The sequence below is a fragment of the Pinus tabuliformis genome, chromosome X (assembly GCF_031772625.1).
Source record: "Pinus tabuliformis cultivar Carrire ecotype Pingquan chromosome X, CPIR1, whole genome shotgun sequence".
NCBI classification, from domain to species: domain Eukaryota; kingdom Viridiplantae; phylum Streptophyta; class Pinopsida; order Pinales; family Pinaceae; genus Pinus; species Pinus tabuliformis.
In genome coordinates this window covers 1,249,167,937-1,249,191,693 of record NC_142308.1, presented here as the reverse complement: position 1 = coordinate 1,249,191,693, position 23,757 = coordinate 1,249,167,937, and the positions used below count along the sequence as shown (strand labels likewise).

General features: G+C 37.6%; 1 pseudogene; it reads right to left on the bottom strand.

Moving 5' to 3' along the window:
- Positions 1-22,653, bottom strand: part of LOC149144503 (uncharacterized) — a 118,240-nt pseudogene extending 95,587 nt beyond the window's left edge.
- Between the last annotated feature and the right edge of the window lie 1,104 nt (positions 22,654-23,757).

Sequence of the window (23,757 nt, the reverse complement as noted above, 5' to 3'; positions counted from 1 at the left end):
TAACTACATGGAAAGAATATAACACAACCCAACATTCAAGAAAAAGAGAAGATAGCAAAAGAGTATCAGAAGCTCAAGGACGCAATGGAAACAACATGTAAGAGAATTCAATACCTTGATGTCTGCAAAGAAGAGCTAGCAAGAGACAAGGTTGTGAAGCTCGGCCTTGCTGTCAAGGAGCATAAGGATAAAATTTTCGCAGTGAAATTCAAGTATGAGACATAGATTAGTGAAAATAAAATGAAGTTGCAACCAACTATGCCATAGGAGGTAAGAGACTAGAGGGATATTGACTTAAAGACTGGGATGGACAGCATCTCTGCAACATTGGTAGACTATGGAAAATTGTTGGATGAGAGCATGAAAATTTGGACTTCACTGTAGGAAGATCCAAATGTTCAGAAACTGCAGGAGGAAATGTAGCAAAAGAAGCATCAATTGGAGGAGAGTCAGGCAATTGCGAAGACTTTTCCAATCTCGCAGAGGCTCACAAAAATTAATGAGTCAAAGGAGCTACAAAAGAAAATCGAAGAGTTGAAGAAGGAGGAGAAAAGTTTGATAGAAAGGACTCAACCTTGGCAGGATGAGGCCCTCCAACTATCACAAGTAGTGGATGAGAAGCTTCAACAGCTTCAACAAAGGGAGACAAAATTGGCAAAGAAGGTTGTAGAACATGTCACAGAAGCATTATTAGAAGAAGTGTGCAACAAGGAAAAGCAGCTGGTAGAGATTCTGCAACAATTCAACAAGACATACAACAACATTGCAAACAAGATTAGAGGCAAAGCAGCTGAGTGACTCGAGACGAGTCACATGTGAGTGTTGGGGGCCTGTTGGGCATAGCCCAACTTGGCCAGATTTTGGGCAAGGAATCTGAATTTTGTGGGTAGAGTGCGCAGTAGAAAGGATGTCGTGAAGTGTGAAGTGGACTGCGTAGCAGAGCAATGGAGCACAACGAGGACCACACAACAAACTCACTACACAGTATAGGAGCTTCGCAGCGAAGCCTCTCCCTTTCTGTAAACTCATATAATATTGTAAAAGTTGAATGGTTTTGGACCATAGTCCCTTGTGTTATGCTCCTATACCAACAGGTGTCATATTTCATGATTGACTTGATGAGCTCTGTAATATGTTCATACCTTTTATTGTTGCAAAGGTTTCCATATTGTTGAAAAATCAAAAAAATTAAAAAATGTAAAGAGGGTATACCCTAAAAGAAAAATCAAAGGGTGAAAGAAATAAAGTGGTCAAAAAATGAGAAAAAATGAACCCCAAACAAAAATAGACCAGGAAAGTGTGCAAGTATAAATGCCACTACTATTTCATTTTCTGTAATAAGAAATTGTGTGCAGCTTGTTAATCTTATGCCACAATTGATGAAGAGTCAAACTGTTTAAACTTGGCTCATTCATTTTTCAATTTCATGCTACAGAGATAGAGAATAAAATCTGACCAAACAGTGTAATCTTGGCAGATAAGTAGATAGGTAGAGTAAATAAAAGGAGCTCAATAGTTTAAATTGAGCCCTTGGATGTAATAAGGTTAGATTTAGATAGACTTCCATATGTAAAATAAAAAGTGTGATAAGGGTTTGCCAGTCTAAGTGCACCCTAATAAAGAAGAAAAAATGTCAGGCTAAAGTAGATAGGGTAGGTAGATGGTGTTGCAGAATTACTTGTGATGAATAATGTCTCTAAATGTGTTAACTTTTACTTTTATCACAAGTGCAAGGCAGACATTTTACTTGATGCAGTTCAAGCAAAACAAGGTTAAATAACTAACTCCCCTTCACATTTTTCCCTAATCATTCACTAATTTCCCCTAAGTATCAAGGTCTTTTAAAATCAAAGGGGCTCAGAGCATTTCTCTGACTTCTGGAGGGACCGGACCCTCGGCCCAATGATCTAAAAAGCCTCAGTACTCAAAATCATTCATCAATCATTCATTTCATTTCATAAAGTTTGCCTAAGTGAAAATCCTATTTTACTTAGGAAAATGCGTAATATCACCTGAAAACCCCTTTTCCCATTTTAGCCTAAGTTTTAAATGTAAATTTCTAACATTTTAACTTGGCGCTTTCCATTTCGAAGTCATATTAACTTTAATACATAGTATATAACTCCCAAATAAACTTTAAACCTTCCCGTATTATGTAATTATATATAAATCCCCAAAATATTATGTATTCCCGCCCCGGTTAAATATAACCATAAACGTTGTTTAACAGGGATTAATAAATTTATCCGAAATTTATTAATAACCTTCCCCACCGCATTATATGGGATTAATTAACCCTTTGGGTTAATTAATAACCATCCCCCAACCAATCACTATGCCCCCGATACGATTAAAATATGTTTTATTGTGCCGGGCCCCGCTGCATTAAATCCCCGCCATCTCCAACGCCCATCCGCCATCCGATCTCTGCCTTTTCATCCGACGGTCGACAGCGATATCGCGCCCCCTGGTGACCGTGCTTTAACTCGCGATCACCAGGCGGTTTTCCGCCCGTACCTCCGCCACGTGTCGTCCGCTCCATATGTTCGCTCGCCCTCCGTCCAAAACCGCCTAGCCCCAAAAGCGGTGCGAGCGCTTACCACTTACCACCCTTCGCTAACGACAAAATGTCACATCGCCGCTTATGTCATCTGCCCAATAAAACCAAAAAACCCCGCCAACCTCATGTTTTGTTAAATAAAAGGATAAAACGTCATTTTCATTATAATACGCTGCAACTGTGTTCCCATGCAAAACATCGTCCAAAGTCAACTACTAAGCTCTCCAACCGCTACCAGCTTGAGAAATTCACAGTAACTCGGCCCGAGACCGGTCGCCCAACCTGCCATTGCATTATTCAGTTCTTTGACACAGGTATTTATCCATTTTTCACTGAAACCCTGTAATTTCGGTTTTCTACTGAAAATTCTACCTGAGAAGGCCAAAATTCAAGTCTAGAGTAGTCTGTGTTGCCATAAACAGTCCCCAAACTTGCTGTTTGGTCAACTTTCCCCCAGAAAGCCCGAATTCCATTTTGAATCCACAAGAACCAAATATGGAAACCCCTGTAGCTCTAAATGTCGTGCCCCTCAACGCTCCCCACAAAGACTTAGATTATCTACCTTTGGTCGATAAAGATTTTTAGACAAAATACTTATCTGGTGATATAAATCATCTTCAAGCCTTCTGCCAAGCCATAGATAGTTATCTAAATAAATCTGACATTTTTGGACTCTGGGAGTCTAACCTTCCCATGTATTTTCTCCCCTCAGTTCACGTTTTCCCATAGATAATTCATCATTGTTGTGCTAATTATGATCCCATCGATAAAGCTATTATGTCCCCATTTCAAACTGTCCTTTTCCCCATAACTGTTAAATCCATCAATGAAATGATACAGTTCCACCCCACTCAGTCGCTTGCTCCTCTTTCCATGGGATATTTGCTTGAAAAATAATCTCAGTTGTCCAAATCAGAAGTGACTCGTATTGCTCAGATCTTCATGTCACCAAAGCACCAGCGTAAAGGTCCACTTCCCTATCTGAAATCTTTCTTCACAAAGACTGGAAAACTTATTGTTGATATGATATCCCTGATCATGGGATTTAACTCAAGTGAATTTGTTGATGATATCACCCTAGTTTTATTATCAATCTTTACTCTAGGGACAGCCTTCTGCTGTGAGATATGACTATGCTACTTATATTTCCAACAAAATCCATGATCAATTCCTAAATTTATATAGGGAAGGAGTTTTGAAATACACATCTTTCATATACCATCTTTTGTTATATCATCAATTAGATAACTTTCCTTTCCCCATCAAGGAAATGGACACCAAAGGAAATCCAAGGTCTGTAATCTTTTGGAGTTCAATCTTTCATGATATCTGTGAGTCTCCTTACACTTATAATGAGTTCATTGACTTATTTGTGCATCCAGCAACCAGTCTGTTAACAAGAGTTTCCCCTCCTAGGATCTCTGGTGACATGAAAAAGATTCTTCAACTTTCTAAGCAGTACAGGATAGGTGACTAGCACCTATACAAAAATCACACAGAAATCAGGATGTACGGATGTGAACTTTGCCCTTTTAAATTACCCAAGTATGTTCCCATGAGACTATTTGCACTAGAATATTTCAGACAGATCATAAATGTAGATTTAGTCCATTTTTGTACTACCAAGAAGAAGGCTCAACCAAGAATTAAGAACCAGATAGGCCCTTTTGTCATCAATTATAGGGATGCATGGCAAGAAGCTGAAAAGATTTTAAAAGACTGCCTTAGATTACGAAAGAGTTTTTGGTGGGTGTCATATGACCCCAACAGTTTTATATGTGACAGAAGGACAAAAAACAGGTTATCCCCATTTATCCACCATAGGATCCCAGAAATTGAGCAGTTTGCAAACTTGGATGAATGGGTAGAAGGGACCCTTATAGAAGAGGTTAGTGAGCAGGAAAACATGGAAAATGCAATGAGATATCTTGAGAAAACTCTTGACCTGGATACTTTTGGACAGGTACCATTCAAGCTACCTCAAAAATCAGTAGGTAGTTCATCCATTGCTGGAACTTCTCAACAGCCTCCACCAGAAGTCAACATACCAGCCACAGGCACACCTAAAGGGAAGGAAGTAGAGACTACAGAACACCCCACAATGACAAATCAGCCTGGAAAGTCCAAAGAAAAGGGTCAAGTGCCAACTCTTCTAGCTCAAACCCATGTAGCAGAAAGCCAAGCCTTACAAACTCCTCTAAATGAGGAAAGAGGCAAAAAGAGGGACAGGGAAATCACTACCCCTGCCAGTGGACCCATGGAATAGCCTGGTACTAAAAAACAAAAAGTGAACCCTCTGTTAGAAGAGGAAATGATGAAAGAGACTATAGACAGCCACAGAGAAGAAAGAGTAGTGAGCCAACAAACTTCTCCATTGGGAGAAACATCTCTTAGCTCATAGAGGTAAGAGCTAGAAAGGCAACAAAGTTCAGAAGTTTCATCTCGTAGACCTCCAAGAAAAGAGGCCTCAGATATAAAGAAAACCTTCACAGAAATAAAGGCCATAAATGATCCTATCAGACTTCAAATTTACAATCAATACTTGAAAATGGCCCCCACAAACCAGCAGAGATTGATGTCAGCCTATGACATCAAAGAGGGAAAAATGATAATGAGTTACTTCAAGCCAAAGGTGCAACAACCCCAGTCAGTAGCAAATTACATCAAAACAAATTTGGAGGTCTTATCCAAAGACATTCATCCTATGGACAAGATTGAACTTCACAAGCAAACTGGGGAAATGGTCTATTCCACACTAGCTGACAAAGCAATGATGGCCCACAAGCTACAAAATTCCTTGGATAATACAGCTGCTCAACTTCACTTGGAAAAAGCCTCCTCCCTAGCCAAGGATAACAGAATAAAATCATTAGAAGAAATCATCATCAGATTGGGACATGATCCCAAAGATGTGAAAGGTGTAGAAGCACTAATTAAGAAAAAAGAAGAAGACATTGCTGCCTTGAGGAAGCAGCTAAAGTTGCCTCCTTCAAGGCATCCACAGACTGCTGAGGTTATACAGTAGAAATCTGAAAAAGATATGATGGATCTTCTCTTGAAACTCAATGAAAGATTGAATGATACAGAGCAGGCATTAGAAAAAGCACTGAAGGAAAAGTAGGGAGAGCCGACCTCTCAACCTCCTAATGTAATCCCCATAGTCTCAACAGCAGTCCCTTCTACACTTGGAACAACATTAGCACCAAATATCCCAGCAGTCACAGCAGAGGTGGTCATAGGTACGGCAACAGCAGGAACACGACAAGGTAGCAGTGCTAATTTGAGCACTGAAGAATTGATAAAGGCAATTGAAGAAATGAGATTACAAGTTACAAAATTAAAACAAGTAAAAGAGAAATTGGCTAAGGCAGAAAGAAATTATGATATTTCCAAAATAAGTGTTGTGGAAAAGACAAGGGAAATTAAAGCCTTAGAAAGTAAAGTTAAAACATTAGAACAAGAGCTCACTTTTGACAAGCCCCTGGCAGAGATCAATAAAATCCTTTGGGCCAACATCATTCAATCTATAAATGATGTGTGGCCATCTATTCAAGTGATTTATGAACAGATTGATTTAGTGAAAGCAGCACATGGAGAAATTCAAAGGACAAGAGCTTTGTTAAGACAGATGTCTGAACAAGCCAACATGCTTATACATCTTTTGAATAATAGAACTAAGGAACAATTGGAAAAACTTGGCATCCCAGACAGAACAGACACCATTCTAGAAATCAAAAGGGTGTTAACCAAGAGGACTTTAATGCTGAACCTAGAGAGAAGATGCCAAGATATGCAGGTGGAAATTAATTCTTTTATGGAGAAGTTCACAGTTTTGCAGAATAAAGGGCTACCAAGTCCTTTGTTCATCAATGACAGGTTAATGAAGCACATAGATTATGTAGACAAATTGAATAAGTATGTTGGCGGTCAAGCAAGTTCATCAACAAGTGCATCAGGAATAAAATCACTCCCCACAAGCCGTGTTCTCTATGACAGCTTGGAGAACTTTTTCTATATTGAGCATGAGGTAAAACACTTGTTCCAAATCCAGCCTAATTTTTCAGATATACAGAGACTGATGAAACTCTAAGGAAACTTCAAAAACACAGATTGCCAGAGCCAAAATGGTGGGAAGATATGTTGGAAATTTTGTAAATTTACTTTTGGTAAAATGTAAATTTTGGGCTTTTACCATAGCAAGATGAACAAAGATGAAAAGGGGTCAAACAGGTCGAAGTGTATCAAAACAAGTGAAAAGTATTGGTAAAAACAGGGCAGCCAACACAGAGTTACTAAAGAGGACAGCAGCAAGCCAAATAAAAGGGCCTGCATCCAGCACATTCAGCAAGAATAGGAACATCACAACAGCAGTTCATTTTCCTCCTATCTTCAAGACTAGTTGTCTCTATTTTTCTGTAAAAATAATTAGTCATCACTAGAATATATCTCACTCTGTTATGAGATATTTTTGTGAAGATTTTTTTATATAAATACCCCCTCAATTGGAGTATTGAGGGTGGATTCATAGACATTGTTGTAACATTGACTATTTTGGAATAAAGTGTTGATTGGACCAAATTTTGTATGGCTTGCTGGATAAAGAATTGAAGCAAAGGACTTTTCACAGATTTCTTGAAGCAAACACTGGATCAATAAGTCCTCTATACCTTCTATTTTTTTAAGTTTTCCTTGTTTATTATATCATCTATGTTTCACATCTGAATGATAAACGAAAAAGAATAATTCAGAATATGCTTGATTGCACTCTGTTTTCAATCGTTATTATTCTCCATGTTTTCTTCTGAATTAGTATAAACAGTGAAATCTTGATTGCTCCTGTTTTCTAGTTCTTTCATTTTGATTATTTATTAAAGAATTCTTAACTGCTCTTTAGTAATAATCATTCAAGTTCCCTCTGTAAATGTGTTGAAGGATTCTTAACTGCCCTTCACCCATTTTAAACCCATTCCATTTATCTCAAGTTGTTATCTGTTCCATGTTTGACCATCTTGCCCTATGAAACCATCTTTTGTTAAGAAACCAAGTCCAGTTAATCCATCCTCTTTGACTCCATTAGCCCAATGGCCTGAACTACTCAATTTTACCCCTCTGCTATTGAATCTCACCACCCAAATTCAAACAAAACTCCTAAACTTCACAACTAGCCTAATATCTTTCAAAACCAAGCTAAATCATAAAGAGAGAGCCCTCTCTGAGTACAGATTGGCTAGAATCTATACTTAAAAGTTGGTTTGTGGTTACCTCAGACCCCTTTCCTCTTCCAACAACTTCAAGGAAAATCTGAGTGATAACATAGTGGCGACTCCACTGGGGACCTGAATAATTTGTTTGTTACTATTGTTTATTTTATAAGCTACAGACGAAGCCTGAAGTTAGCCAGGTAGCCTTTGAAATGCTCTTGCTTTACAATTGCAGAAGTAAATTAATGTTGCTTCAGTCTATCTCCAATCTAGCTTATGGATTGAACATCTGGTTTCAAATTCTTGATCAGTTCCTCTTATCAAATAAGTCTTTAAAAGAGTTCAAATCCCATATCTAAAACCTCTTAAAGAAAATGTAAGAAGTTGTATTGTCAAAATCATTTAGAGAAAAACCCAAAACATACCTAGAATCCTGGCTTCAGAAAGGACTTGTTACACCAGAGCTAACCCTGATCCAAATCCACCACCCGTGTTCAAAAACCCTAATCTGATCCCTAGGATTCTTAGGAGACAAGATAGCTAAGAGAGTTCTGCTAGTTCTCGGCCTTTATACAGATCAAGATCCTGTCCAGTGAAGTGGATTTAACTTGAGGACGAACCTTTTGATGAATCTTTTGATACCTCTTTATTTGTAACTTTTTCTGAATCTAGGTTAGCCCACATAGTTCATGATCCATTATTTATCGAAAATTTACAACTTGAGATTGTCACTTCACATCTTTACAGACATTTGCAGAATTCCATTCAATCTGAACTTACCTCTGTAGGAAAATCAAGCCTTTCTGTAATCACTTCAGCCTCTCCAAGTTCATCAATACCACCTCAGACATCTCAACCCCAAACCACCCCTTCCACCCCCCCATCCACCACTCCAAGACCAACTTCAACTATTGTTTCAACCCAACCTACTGCAATGGAAAATAGGTATACTCCCCTCAATTTACCTGCAAATATAGGGGCTATGCCCCAAGACTATCAAGGTAAGATCACTCCTTTTGATGGCTCTGGTACTTACACTGCACAACAACATACTAAAAAGATGACAGACTACTTTGAGATATATGAAGTTGATGCCGATTGTGTTAGAATGAGGGTATTTGTTCAAAGTCTAACTGGTGATGTTAGAACATGGTTTAGAGCCCTCCTTGCAAAGCCTTTTATACTACATTCTTGAACAGATGGGAAAAAAAAAAGATCCTCTCCATATTTTGTCAGAATATGAAAAATTGAAGAGGGGAACACAAGAAACTGTACAAGATTATTGTACTAGGTTCAATAATGTTTACAACACTATCCCTCAAAACCTTAGACCTCTTCTAGATTTGGCATTAATCAAATTCCCTGATGGATTTGACTCTGATATGGCATACCAACTTAGGGAAAGAGCTCCTCGAACCTTAGAAGAGATGCAAAGTATAGCTGTCAGTGTTGAAGCCAACCTAATATCCAAAAGAGCTAGAGCCAGAGCTGAAAGAAGGATACCTTTAAAAGAAGAACCCTCAGCCTTTGAACAAAAACTAGATGCTATTATTAAAGGTATGGAGAGGTTAGGAGATAGAGTAGAAACAATTGAAAGGAAATCCCCTTGGGATGGTCAACCAAGAAACACTGGGAGAAATCCAAATTTCAGGAAGAACTAGAACACTGGAAAGACCGGCCCTGATCAAAACCTTAGGCCCCCATTCCAAGAAAATTATGCTGAAGCCTCAACTTCTGATGAACCAATAGAAGATACCCAAATCAATTTGATGGGACTCAACAATGAGCAACAAGTTTTCTTAACTCAAGAGGACCAAGAAGCTCACATTCTTAAACAATTCCAAACTCAGTCAGGTGAATCATTTGACTTTAGGGAGGGATATGATACAACTATTTATGAAGTCCACAAATAGTATAACCTGAGGAGCAGAAGAATAGATATTCCTGAAACCAATAAATAGAAAAACACAAAGTAGCCTAACAAAGCTAAGACCAATACCACCTCTGTACATATTCTTTCCAAAGCAGACCCTAACCCTGCTAATCCAATTATTGAAGATGTATCTGATAATCAACCCAATAATAGAAAACTTTCCACTTCTATTCCCTCTAAAGGAAACGTGGAAGAACCTCCAGAAGTTGAGGTGGAAACAACTTCAGCCCATAACCCCACTCCTGAAAAGGAGAGAAACACAGAGAACACAAATGAAAAAGAGAATCCAACTGTCCGGAATGCAAGAACTCAGACTGAAAAGCCTTTTAATTTGGAAGCTGAAGTAGGCAAATTAAAAATAGTTGTTCCATTGTCTGAACTAGCTAAACATGATGTCTACAGAAGCCAAATTAACAAGTCACTCAAAATCTCGGTTAATGAAGATTCAGTAAATGTTTTTGATGATCAACTTGAATTAATTTTTGGCCCTGAAGTGAATGGGAAATCAGTAGATGGAGGAATCCCTCCTTTCTATGTAAGTCTGAACATACATGATAAAATACTTCATAATGCCATGTTTGATTCTGGTGCATCTCATAACTTAATGCCTAAATCTGTAATGGAGAAATTGGACCTAGACATCACTAGGCCGTATAAGGACCTCTTTTCCTTTGATTCAAGTCAAGTCAAATGTTTAGGATTAATCAAAGACTTGTGTGTATCACTAGTTCAATATCATGACAAAACAATCTTAACGGACATAGTAGTAGCGGATATTCCACCGAAGTATGGCATGTTATTGTCTAGGTCTTGGGGTGCAAAACTTCAAGGATCTGTACAATTGGACATGTCTTATGCTACTATTTCAGTATTTTGTCAACCCAAGAAACTATACAGAGAAACCTTAATGAAATACGTAGTAAGTAGCCAGGAGAAACCTCAAAATTTCCCTATCTACTCAGTACACTCTGATATGGATTCTTTCATCCTTTATAATGCTGAAAGTGATTCCTCAAATGAATTGGAAGTTTTAGCAGCAGAACCAAAAGAAATTACAAATGAAAAATCTAGTGTTCAAATACAAGAAATTTCTGAGAACAATGACACACCAGACACCCAAGAGAAACCAAAAGAAACTAAAAAACCAGATCTCCCTATTAAACAGATTCCTGAGACTCCTGATACCAATTATGAACATGAAATCCTCTGGCACCTAGAATTTGATGGTTCAGTTAACAAATTAGGAGAAGGAGCAGGAGTCTGGATGCATAATCTTGAAACGACCATGCTGAAGGTCATGCCTACAGATTAAACTTTAGATGCACCAATGATATGGCAGAATATGAAGCTCTGTTGCTAGGTCTTAAATTGGTTAAGAAATTAGGGTATATGTCTTAGGAGATTCTGAGTTAATAGTTCAATAGATTAAAGGACAGTATTCAACAAATGATCCCAGACTAAAGTATTACAGAGATACAGTGATAGAGATTCTCAATACATTTATGGAAACTAAGCTTGCCAAAATCCCAAGAAAACATAACTTGCAAGCTCATAGTCTGGCAATGTTTTCCAGCACCTGCAGGTTACCATCCGAACCTAATCATCAGTTCACAACTGAGATTAGACATAGGCCAGCTATACCTGACAATTTGAAAAACTGGCAAGTGTTTGATAGTGATAAGCAGATCAACAATTTCTTAACCTTAGATGAAGAATTTTGTAACATGAACATAGATGTAGATACAGTTAGTGAATTTGATCAAACAAACAAGATAGAAACAGACATTTCAACAGAAAGTGCAACTCAAATGCTTCATCCAACAACATTTACCAACAAAGAAATGCAGGATCTTAAAGAAATGGATATTGATGAGATCATTGAAGGGGAATCTGAAGTAATCAATTTAAAAGACAATCATTTGCCTCAGGGATTAACTCCTTTGGAAGATCTCTTTGATTTCAATGATATTCCAAAGAAACCTAAAATGGAACCCTTGAAAGCAGATATTGAGGACTATAATTTGGGAACTGAGGATGATCCTAAAATGGTAAAGTTGTCTAAATCTTTGCCCCCTGACCAAAAACTTAAATATGTTGAACTAATGAGAGAGTTCCAGGATGTCTTTGCCTGGAGTTATGAAGACTTGAAATCTTATGACACCTCCATAATTCAACATACAATACCTCTGAAGGAAAACTAGAAACCATTCAAGAAAAAACTTAGAAGAATTAACCCTGTACTGCTTCCCTTAATTGAAAAAGAGATCAAACAAATGTATGAAGCAAGGATAATTGCTCCTATCAGGTTTTCAGAATGGGTGTTTAATTTAGTGCAAGAAAACTGGAGAAATCAGATTATGTGTCGATTTAAGGAATGTTAATAAGGTTTCTCTGAAGGACAATCACCCTTTGCCCAAGATGGATCATATTTTATAGAGGGTGGTAGGTGCTTCTAGGATTTCACTCTTGGATGGGTTCTCAAGCTATAACCAGATTCTGGTTCATCCTGATGACTAGGAAAATACTACTTTTACAACACCATGAGGCACATTCAAATATGTTAAAATTCCATTTGGATTTTAAAATGCAGGGGCGACCTTCCAAAGAGCCATGGACATAGCATTTGCCAAAGAAATTCATGATTTTATGGTTATTTATCTAGATGACCTAACTATTTTTTCTCAATCAGATCAGCAACATTTGGATCATCTAAGACAAGTATTCTTGAAATGTAGGAAATATGGTATTTCTTTAAATCCTAAAAAGTCTTTATTTGGTCTAGAGGAAGGCAAACTTTTAGACCACATTATCTTTAAAGAGGGCATCAGAATTGATCCTGTTAGAATATAAGCCATTCTGCAAATACCCCACCCTAGAAATGTCAAATAACTTCAAGCTTTCCTAGGAAAGATCAATTTTTTGAGAAAATTTATATCTAATTTAGCTGAATTAATTAGATTGCTTAATAATATGTTGAAAATGGATTCTAGTATTAGATGGACAGTTGAAGCCAAGCAAGTCTTTGAAGAAATTAAAATGGCTTTAACTAGAACACCAGTCCTTACAAGTCCAAAGTTTGATAGAGACTTTATAATATTTTCCTTTGCATCACAACACACCATCGCTGTTGTTTTACTACAAAAGGACGATCAAGGATGTGAAAAATCTATAGCCTATTTTAGCAAAGCACTTAGGGATGCACCGCTAAAATACAAAATCATGGAAAAGCAAGATTTTGCACTTGTAAAAGCTATTAAAGACTTTAGAGTCTACATATTGTATTCCCATGTAATAGCCTATGTGCCAAATGCTGTTGTCAAAGACATCCTAACTCAGGATGGAATTGAGAGCAAAAGAGGTAAATGGATCGCTACTATATTGGAGTATGATATTGAAATAAAACCCACAAAGCTTATAAAAGGACAGGGATTGGCCAAACTTATGACTGAAACAAATTTTCAAGCCCTAGACATTAATGAACTGGATAATGAACAGGAGATGGCGACTCCACAAATCAGCCAAGCCTTCTTAGATTCACCTTGGTATGCTGATATAACTTATGTATTATTAAACCTGCAGGCTCCTCCAGGGTTATCCAGAACAAAGAAAAGGTTTTTAAAGATGAAAGCTTCAAAATTTTGTATTTTAGATAATGCTCTCTTTTGGAAAAATCATGAAGGTATTCTATTAAAGTGTTTATTAAAAGAAGAATCTGATAAGGTTCTCAAAGGATTTCATGCAGGAGACTGTGGTGGACACCTTTACTGGAAGGAAACTACAGACAAGATCCTGAGAGCTGGCTTTTATTGGCCAACCTTATTCACTAATGTAAAGAAATTTGTCACTGCTTGCCATAAATGCCAAATTTTTTAAGGCAAGAGAAAACTATTACCTTTACCCCTGAGACCAATTTCCACCGAAAAACCGTTCCAACAATGGGGCCTGGACTTCATTGGAGAAATCCACCCGCCCTCTTCTGGCCAACATAAATGGATTCTCACTGCCACAGATTATTTCACCAAATGGATATAATCCATTCCTTCCAGACAAGCTAATGACATAGTGATTATAGGATTCTTAGAAACCAACATATTGTCTAGATTTGGCTGTCATGAAAAGATCATAACTAATAATGTTGTTGCCTTCAAATTCAAGAAAATGATAACTTTCTGAAATAAATACCATATCACTTTAGGCCATTCCACAGCCTATTACCCTCAAGGTAATGATCTAGCTGAGTCTTCCAACAAAAGCCTAATTAATATTATTAAGAAATTATTAGAAGAAAACAAGAAAAATTGGCACAAGAAACTTGCCAATGCACTATGGGCAGACAAACTCACTACAAAGAAATCCATTGGGACTAGTCCTTATGAATTAGTCTATGGCATGGAGGTTGTATTTCCTTCATCTTTAGGAGTTCTTGTAATGAAATTAATTCAAGAAGCTCAAGTGGAACCCAATGACATTCAAAGGAGAATAAATCAGACCATCCATCTGCAACAAACCAGAGAGGAAGTATATCAGAGATCCCAAGTGGTACAAGAGAAACTTAAGAAAATGTTTGATAAAAGAACCAAGGCAGAAGACTTCTACATTGGAGACAAAGTTTTAAGATGGGATTCTAGGAGAGAGGATAAAGGAAAACATGGGAAGTTTGACTTCCTATGGAAAGGACCTTTTGTTATCCATGCTTTACAAAGGAACAACACCTACTATCTCAAAAACTTGGATGACACAGAAACAGAAGAAGGGCCAGTTAATGGTCGGATACTGAAGCATTACTATGATCCCATTTTAAATGTATTCTGATTTTAACATGTAAATACTATATTCTTGGTAATGTCAGAGTTTGAATTGGATAGTAACTTGCTGGAGTTGAAGCTCGGAGAGAAGGCCCTAAACTTTAGAAGGATTAATGTCATACATACAATAAAGCAACCAGCAGAAGGAGATTTCAGAGCACAGTCAAACTCATTTGGAAGGCCATCTAACCTGCTATTCTTGACTTTCCACCAGGGAAATCCATCCCCAAGTGGAGCCAGTGTTATGCTCCTATACCAATAGGTGTCATATTTCATGATTGACTTGATGAGCTCTGTAATATGTTCATACCTTTTCTTGTTTCAAAGGTTTCCATACTGTCGAAAAATCAAAAAATTTAAAAAATGTAAAGAGGGTATACCCTAAAAGAAAAATCAAAGGGTGAAAAGAATAAAATGGTCAAAAAATGAGAAAAAATGAACCCCAAACAAAAATAGACCAGGAAAGTGTGCAAGTCTACATGCCACTACTATTTCATTTTCTGTAATAAGAAATTGTGTGCAGCTTGTTAATCTTATGCCACAATTGACGAAGAGTCAAACTGTTTAAACTTGGCTCATTCATTTTTCAATTTCACGCTACAGAGATAGAGAATAAAATCCATCCAAACAATGTAATCTTCGCAGATAAGTAGATAGGTAGAGTAAATAAAAGGAGCTCAATAGTTTAAATTGAGCCCTTGGATGTAATAAGGTTAGATTTAGATAGACTTCCATATGTAAAAGAAAAAGTGTGATAAGGGTTTGGCAGTCTAAGTGCACCCTAATAAAGAAGAAAAAATGTCAGGCTAAAGTAGATAGGGTAGGTAGATGGTGTTGCAGAATTACTTGTGATGAATAATGTCTATAAATGTGTTAACATTTACTTTTATCACAAGTGCAAGGCAGACATTTTACTTGATGCAATTCAAGTAAAACAAGGTTAAATAACTAACTCCCCTTCACATTTTTCCCTAATCATTCACTAATTTCCCCTAAGTATCAAGGTCTTTTAAAATCAAAGGGGCTCAGAGCATTTCTCTGACTTCTGGAGGGACCGGACCCTCGACCAAATGATCTAAAAACACTTAGTACTCAAAATCATTCATCAATCATTCATTTTATTTCATAAAGTTTGCCTAAGTGAAAATCCTATTTTACTTAGGAAAATGCGTAATATCACTTGAAAACCCCTTTTCCCATTTTAGCCTAAGTTTTAAATGTAAATTTCTAACATTTTAACTTGGTGCTTTTCATTTTGAAGTCATATTAACTTTAATACATAGTATATAACTCCCAAATAAACTTTAAACCTTCCTGTATTATGTAATTATATATAAATCCCCAAAATATTATGTATTCCCACCTCGGTTAAATATAACCATAAACGCTGTTTAACAGGGATTAATAAATTTATCCAAAATTTATTAATAACCTTCCCTGCCACATTATATGGGATTAATTAACCCTTTGGGTTAATTAATAACCATCCCCCGACCAATCACTATGCCCCCGATACAATTAAAATATGTTCTATTTTGTTGGGCCCCATTGCATTAAATCCCCGCCATCTCCAATGCCCATCCACCATCCGATCTCTACCTTTTCATCCGACGGTCGACAGCGATATCGCACCCCCTGGTGATCGCAATTTAACTCACGATCACCAGGCGGTTTTTCGCCCGTACCTCCACCACGCGTCATCCGCTCCATATGTTCGCTCGCCCTCCGTCCAAAACCGCCTAGCCCCAAAAGCGGTGCGAGCGCTTATTGCTTACCACCCTCCGCTAACGACAAAATGTCACATCGCCGCTTACGTCATCTGCCCAATAAAACCAAAAAACCCCGCCAACCTCATGTTTTTTTAAATAAAAGGATAAAATGTCATTTTCATTATAATGCACTACAACTTTGTTCCCATGCAAAACATCGTCCAAAGTCAACTACTAAGCTCTCCAACCGCTACCAGCTCGAGAAATTCACAGTAACTTGGCCCGGGACCGGTCGCCCAACCTGCCATTGCATTATTCAGTTCTTTGACACAAGTATTTATCCATTTTTCACTGAAACCCTATAATTTCGGTTTTCTACTGAAAATTCTACCTAAAAAGGCCAAAATTCAAGTCTAGAGCAGTCTTTGTTGCCATAAGCAGTCCCCAAACTTGCTGTTTGGTCAACTTTCCCCCAGAAAGCCCAAATTCCATTTTGAATCCACAAGAACCAAATATGGAAACCCCTGTAGCTCTAAATGTCGCGCCCTTCAACGCTCCCCACAAAGACTTAGATTATCTACCTCTAGTCGATAAAGATTTTTAGATAAAAGACTTATCTGGTGATATAAATCATCTTCAAACCTTCTTCCAAGCCATAGATAGTTATCTAAATAAATCTGACATTTTTGGACTCTGGGAGTCTAACCTTCCCATGTATTTTCTCCCCTCAGTTCACATTTTCCTAGAGATAATTCATCATTGTTGTGCTAATTATGATCCCATCCATAGAGTTGTTATGTCCCCATTTCAAACTGTCCTTTCCCCATAACTGCTAAATCCATTAAGGAAATGATACAGTTCCAACTCACTCAGCCGCTTGCTCCTCTTTCCATGGGATATTTGCTTTAAAAAGCATCTCAGTTGTCCAAATCAGAAGTGACTCATATTGCTCAGATCTTCATGTCACCAAAGCACCAGCGTAAAGGTCCACCTCCCTATCTGAAATATTTCTTCACTAAGACTGGAAAACTTATTGTTGATATGATATCCCTAATCATGGGATTTAACTCAAGTGAATTTGTTGATGATATCACCCTAGTTTTCTTATCAATCTTTACTCCAGGACAGCCTCATGCTGTGAGATATGACTATGCTACTTATATTGCCAACAAAATCCATTGTCAATTCCTGAATTTGGAGAGGGAAGGATTTTTAAATACACATCTTTCATATACCATCTTTTTTTATATCATCAATCAGATAACTTTCATTTCCCCATCAAGAAACTGGACACCAAAGGAAATCCAAAGTTTGTAATCTTTTGGAGTTCAATCTTTCATGATACCTGTGAGTCTCCTTACACTTATAATGAGTTCATTGACTTATTTGTGCATCCAGCAACCAGTTTGTTAATAGGAGTTTCCCCTCCTAGGATCTCTGGTGACATGAAAAAGATTCTTCAGCTTTCTAAGCAGTACATGATAGGTGACTGGTACCTATACAAAAATCACACAGAAATCAGGATGTATGGGTGTGAACTTTGCCCTTTTAAATTACACAAGTATGTTCCCATGAGATTATTTGCACTAGAATATTTCAGACAAATCATAAATGCAGATTTAGTCCATTTTTGTATTGCCAAGAAGAAGGCTCAGCTAAGAATTAAGAACCAGCTAGGCCCTTTTGTCATCAATTCTAGGGATGCATGGCAAGAAGCTGAAAAGATTTTAGAAGACCGCCTTAGATTACGAAAGAGTTTTTGGTGGGTGCCATATGACCCCAACAGTTTTATATGTGACAGAAGGACAAAAAACAGGTTATCCCCATATATCCACCATAGGATCCCAGAAATTGAGCAGTTTGCAAACTTGGATGAATGGGTAGAAGGGACCCTTATAGAAGAGGTTAGTGAGCAGGAAAACATGGAAAATGCAATGAGAGATCTTGAGAAAACTCTTGACCTGGATTCTTTTGGACAGGTACCATTCAAGCTGCCTCAAAAATCAGCAGGTAGTTCATCCATTGCTGGAACTTCTCAACAGCCTCCACCAGAAGTCAACATACCAGCCACAGGCACACCTAAAGGGAAGGAAGTAGAGACTACAAAACAGCCCACAATGACAGATCAGCCTGGAAAGTCCAAAGAACAGGGTCAAGTGCCAACTCCTCTAGCTCAAACCCATGTAGCAGAAAGCCCAGCCTTACAAACTCCTCTAAATGAGGAAAGAGGAAAAAAGAGGGACAGGGAAACCACTACCCCTGCTAGTGGACCCATGGAACAGCCTGGTACTAAAAGACAAAGACTGAACCCTCTGTTAGATGAGGAAATGATGGAAGAGACTATAGACAGCCACAAAGAAGAAAGAGCAGTGAGCTAGCAAACTTCTCCATTGGGAGAAACATCTCTTAGCTCACAGAGGCAAGAGCTAGAAAGGCAACAAAGTTTAGAAGTTTCATCTCGCAGACCTCTAGGAAAAGAGGCCTCAGATATAAAGAAAACCTTCACAGAAATAAAGGCCAGAAATGATCCTGTCAGACTTCAAATTTACAATCAATACTTGAAAATGGCCCCCACAAACTAGCAGAGATTAATGTCAGCCTATGACATCAAATAGGGGAAAATGATAATGAGTTACTTCAAGCCAAAGGTGCAACAACCCCAGTCAACAGCAAATTACATCAGAACAAATTTGGAGGTCTTAGCCAAAGGCATTCATCCTATGGACCATATTTAACTTCACAAGCAAACTGGGGAAATGGTCTATTCCACACTAGCTGACAAAGAAATGATGGCCCACAAGCTACAAAATTCCTTGGATAATACATCTACTCAACTTCACTTGGAAAAATCCTCTTCCCTAGCCAAGGATAATAGAATAAAATCATTAGAAGAAATCATCATCGGATTGGGACATGATCCCAAAGATGTGAAAGGTGTAGAAGCACTAATTAAGAAAAAAGAAGAAGACATTGCTGCCTTGAGGAAGCAGCTAAAGCTTCCTCCTTCAAGGCATCCATAGACTGTTGAGGTTATACAACAAAAATCTGAAGAAGAGATGATGGATATTCTCTTGAAACTCAATGAAAGATTGAATGATACAGAGCAGGCATTAGAAAAAGCACTAAAGGAAAAGCAGGGAGAGCCAACCTCTCAGCCTCCTAATGTAATCCTCATAGTCTCAACAACAGTCCCTCCTACACTTGGAACAACATTAGCACCAAATATCCCAGCAGTCACAACAGAGGTGGTCATAGGTACGACAACAGCAGGAACAGGACAAGGTAGCAATGATAATTTGAGCACTGAAGAATTGATAAAGGCAATGGAAGAAATGAGATTACAAGTTACAGAATTAAAAAAAGTAAAAGAGAAATTGGCTAAGGCAGAAAGAAATTATGATATTTCCAAAATAAGTGTTGTGGAAAAGACAAGGGAGATTAAAGCCTTAGAAAGTAAAGTTAAAACATTAGAACAAGAGCTCACTTTTGACAAGCCCCTGGCAGAGATCAAGAAAATCCTTTGGGCCAACATCATTCAATCTATAAATGATGTGTGGCCATCTATCCAAGTGATTTATGAACAGATTGATTTAGTGAAAGCAGCACATGGAGAAATTCAAAGGACAAGAGCTTTGTTAGGACAGATGCCTGAACAAGCCAACAGGCTTATACATCTTTTGAATAACAGAACTAAGGAACAATTGGAAAAACTTGGCATCCCAGACAGAACAGACACCATTCTGGAAATCAAAAGGGTGCTAACCAAGAGGACTTTAATGCTGAACCTAGAGAGAAGATGCCAAGATATGCAGGTGGAAATTAATTCTTTTATGGAGAAGTTCACAGTTTTGCAGAATAAAGGGCTACCAAGTCCTTTGGTCATCAATGACAGGTTAATGAAGCACATAGATTATGTAGACAAATTGAATAAGTATGCTGGCAGTCAAGCAAGTTCATCAACAAGTGCATCAAGAATAAAAGCACTCCCCACAGGCCGAGTTCTCTATGACAGCTTGGAGAACTTTTTCTATATTGAGCATGAGGTAAAACACTTGTTCCAAATCCAGCCTAATTTTTTCAGATATACAGAGACTGATGAAACTCTGAGGAAACTTCAAAAACATAGATTGCTAGAGCCAAAATGGTGGGAAGATATGTTGGAAATTTTGTAAATTTACTTTTGGTAAAATGTAAATTTTGGGCTTTTACCATAGCAAGATGAACAAAGATGAAAAGGGGTCAAACAGGTCAAAGTGTATCAGAACAAGTGAAAAGTATTGGTCAAAACAGGGCAGCCAACACAGAGTTACTAAAGAGGACAGCAGCAAGCCAAATAAAAGGGCCTGCCTCCAGCACATTCAGCAAGAATAGGAACAGCACAACAACAGTTCACTTTCCTCCTATCTTCGAGACTAGTTGTCTCTATTTTTCTGTAAAAATAATTAGTCATCACTAGAATATATCTCACTCTGTTATGAGATATTTTTGTAAAGATTTTTTATATAAATACCCCCTCAATTGGAGTATTGAGGGTGGATTCGTAGACATTGCTGTAACATTGACTATTTTGGAATAAAGTGCTGATTGGACCAAATTTTGTATGGCTTGCTGGATAAAGAATTGAAGCAAAGGACTTTTCACAGATTTCTTGAAGCAAACACCAGATCAATAAGTCCTCTATACCTTCTTATTTTTAAAGTTTTCCTTGTTTATTATATCATCTATGTTTCACATCTGAATGATAAACGAAAAAGAATAATTCAGAATATGCTTGATTGCACTCTGTTTTCAATCGTTATTATTCTCCATGTTTTCTTCTGAATTAGTATAAACAGTGAAATCTTGATTGCTCTTGTTTTCTAGTTCTTTCATTTTGATTATTTATTAAAGAATTCATAACTGCTCTTTAGTAATAATCATTCAAGTTTCGTCTGTAAATGTGTTGAAGGATTCTTAACTGCCCTTCACCCATTTTAAACCCATTCCATTTATCTCAAGTTGCTATTTGTTCCCTGTTTGACCATTTTGCCCTATGAAACCATCTTTTGTTAAGAAACCAAGTCTAGTTAAGCCATCCTCTTTGACTCCATTAGCCCAATGGCCTGAACTACTCAATTTTACCCCTCTGCTATTGAATCTCACCACCCAAATTCAAACAAAACTCCTAAACTTCACAACTAGCCTAATATCTTTCAAAACCAAGCTAAATCATAAAGAGAGAGCCCTCTTTGAGTACAGATTGGCTAGAATCTGTACTTAAAAGTTGGTTTGTGGTTACCTCGAACCCCTTTCCTCTTCCAACAACTTCAAGGAAAATCTGAGTGATAACACCTTGTATTTTGGAAACCATGGTATTGGGTCCGTGGTAATATAGCGATATAATCCCTCAATGTAATAGTATATATAGGGATGAATAATAAATAAGGAAGATGTGAATCAATTGGATCCAGATCTATGTTTATGGTTGTATTTTTGTGATCTATACTTTGGAGAAAGGGGAAAGGCTATGCAACTAAGTGCGCGGAGGCCTGGGTTTGCAACTTAGTGCACAGACAACCTGCAGTTGTGTGCGCAGGTGAAGAACTATTTGTTGTACAAAATTCTCTATTATAAGCAGCGGTTCTTGTGGACATAGTCCCACATTGGGATGAACCAAGAAAAAATATGTGTCTTCATGTGTTGATTTTCTTATTATCGGCACTTTATTTTAGTACTGTGAAATTTATGGATGTTTATGATATTTTTAAGTGATGAATGTAATTTTGCGAAGTAAATTATAAGTCTGAAGTAGTCCATGAATGTGAAGTAGTTTATAAGTGTTAAAACATAAGAAAATACCACATTACCACATCATAGTATCCCTCAAGGCTATAGAAACATGGTTCTGCAACCTCCCATAGTCACTTCGGGTGAGACTGCGACTTGCTTGCAGGCCGTTCCTGAAAGGGCCACTGATTGAGGGCTTTTTTGGTGTGCAGTAAAGAATCAAACTTGGGTCAGCCCAACCTAAGCCAATAGTTTTCAAAAGTGAAAAACCCAATTCCACGATGTTTTTTTAGCCTTTTTCCTTGGGCATATATAAATCTTCAATGTTCCCATATTCTTCAAAATATTTTCAGAATGCATCCTTTGTAACAGAAGGAGGAATTCTAGCCACAAATATCTGAGTAATATTATTTGAAGGAGCCTTCGTCTCCTCCTTGGGTGTAGCCACCTTTACTTCAAATGTACAACCATTTAGAACATGTTCATTGTCAAGTGCTTTCATAGCATCTTCAACTGAATAAAATGTGGCATAACCAAATCTGCAAGAACGACTAGTTGCACGATCCTGCATAAAAATCACATCATCCAGTTCTCCAAACTTGCTCATATAATCATGTAACCCCTCAGTGTCGACATCCTAAGGAATACCAAGCACAACTTTCATGTCGCTTGCCGACATTGGTTACTGGTAGATACCATTGCGTCAGTGTTCGTGAGTGACGTGATTGGATGGTAGAATGAACTATGGAGTCTCACCCGTTCTCACACTCTCATGTGTGCTCTTCTTCACTCTCTCTGCTCCTCATTCCCATCAAAACCTCACTCCTCCTAGCATCTGCAACGGATGGATATTAGAGACTTTCTCTCACCGTGCTTAGAGCCTATCCTCTTCGTCAATCACTCCTCTCACACTTTACTCACATGGGACCTCTCTCAAACTCATTACTTGTTTGGTTCTTGTTTCCTCTATTTCATGTCTTCCGAGAAGTAAAAATACTAATGAAGTTGAATGTAAGGTTATTGTATGGTTGACCCACACCAAAAATACTTACTAGAAGGAGGTCGTTGTAAATGTGAGAATGGGAAGCGCTAAATAAGAAGAGGAAATGCATAAAAATAATGTTGTTGTAAATATCATTGTGGGAGAATGCAATGGGTTTTTTGTAATTTTCTATTTACAATGAATAGAAGATAAAAAGAAAGTCTTACACTAAGGAAAATTCAGATGGTGAGATTAATTCTATTGCAAATTTTGTTTGAGAGCTGAAATAGAAGGTCAAGTGTTATTTTCAACTGTCTTTTTATTTTGTCAACAAACATTACCTTCATCAAGTCATTTTGGTAACCCACTAGAAACACTAGGTCATAATCAAAAGCAATTTCATGATGCTCAAATTTTGTATTTTGTGTATCCCTGTGCATTATAGTGAAATTGATCTTCGCTTGAAAAGGGTTCCAAAGTGAAGAGAACTATGTTCACCATTGTATTCTTGTACATTATAGTTCTTCATACTTCTGAAACAAAAAAAAACTATTGGAAAAGAAGGTATGAAATCATTGATACATGTAATATGAAGTACATAATCTACAACTTCATCCTTGAGGAAATATTTATTCTGGGTGCTCCCAAATTCCAATAGGCATCAAGTTTTCAAAATTTCCATGTTTTGTTTGAAAACAAACTGTTGGCCTTTTCAACCTATCTAGTCCTCCAAGCTTCATTTTCTAAACTTTGAAACAATAATGGGAGCACATAATCCACTTGTTGCCCATCCAAAATCAC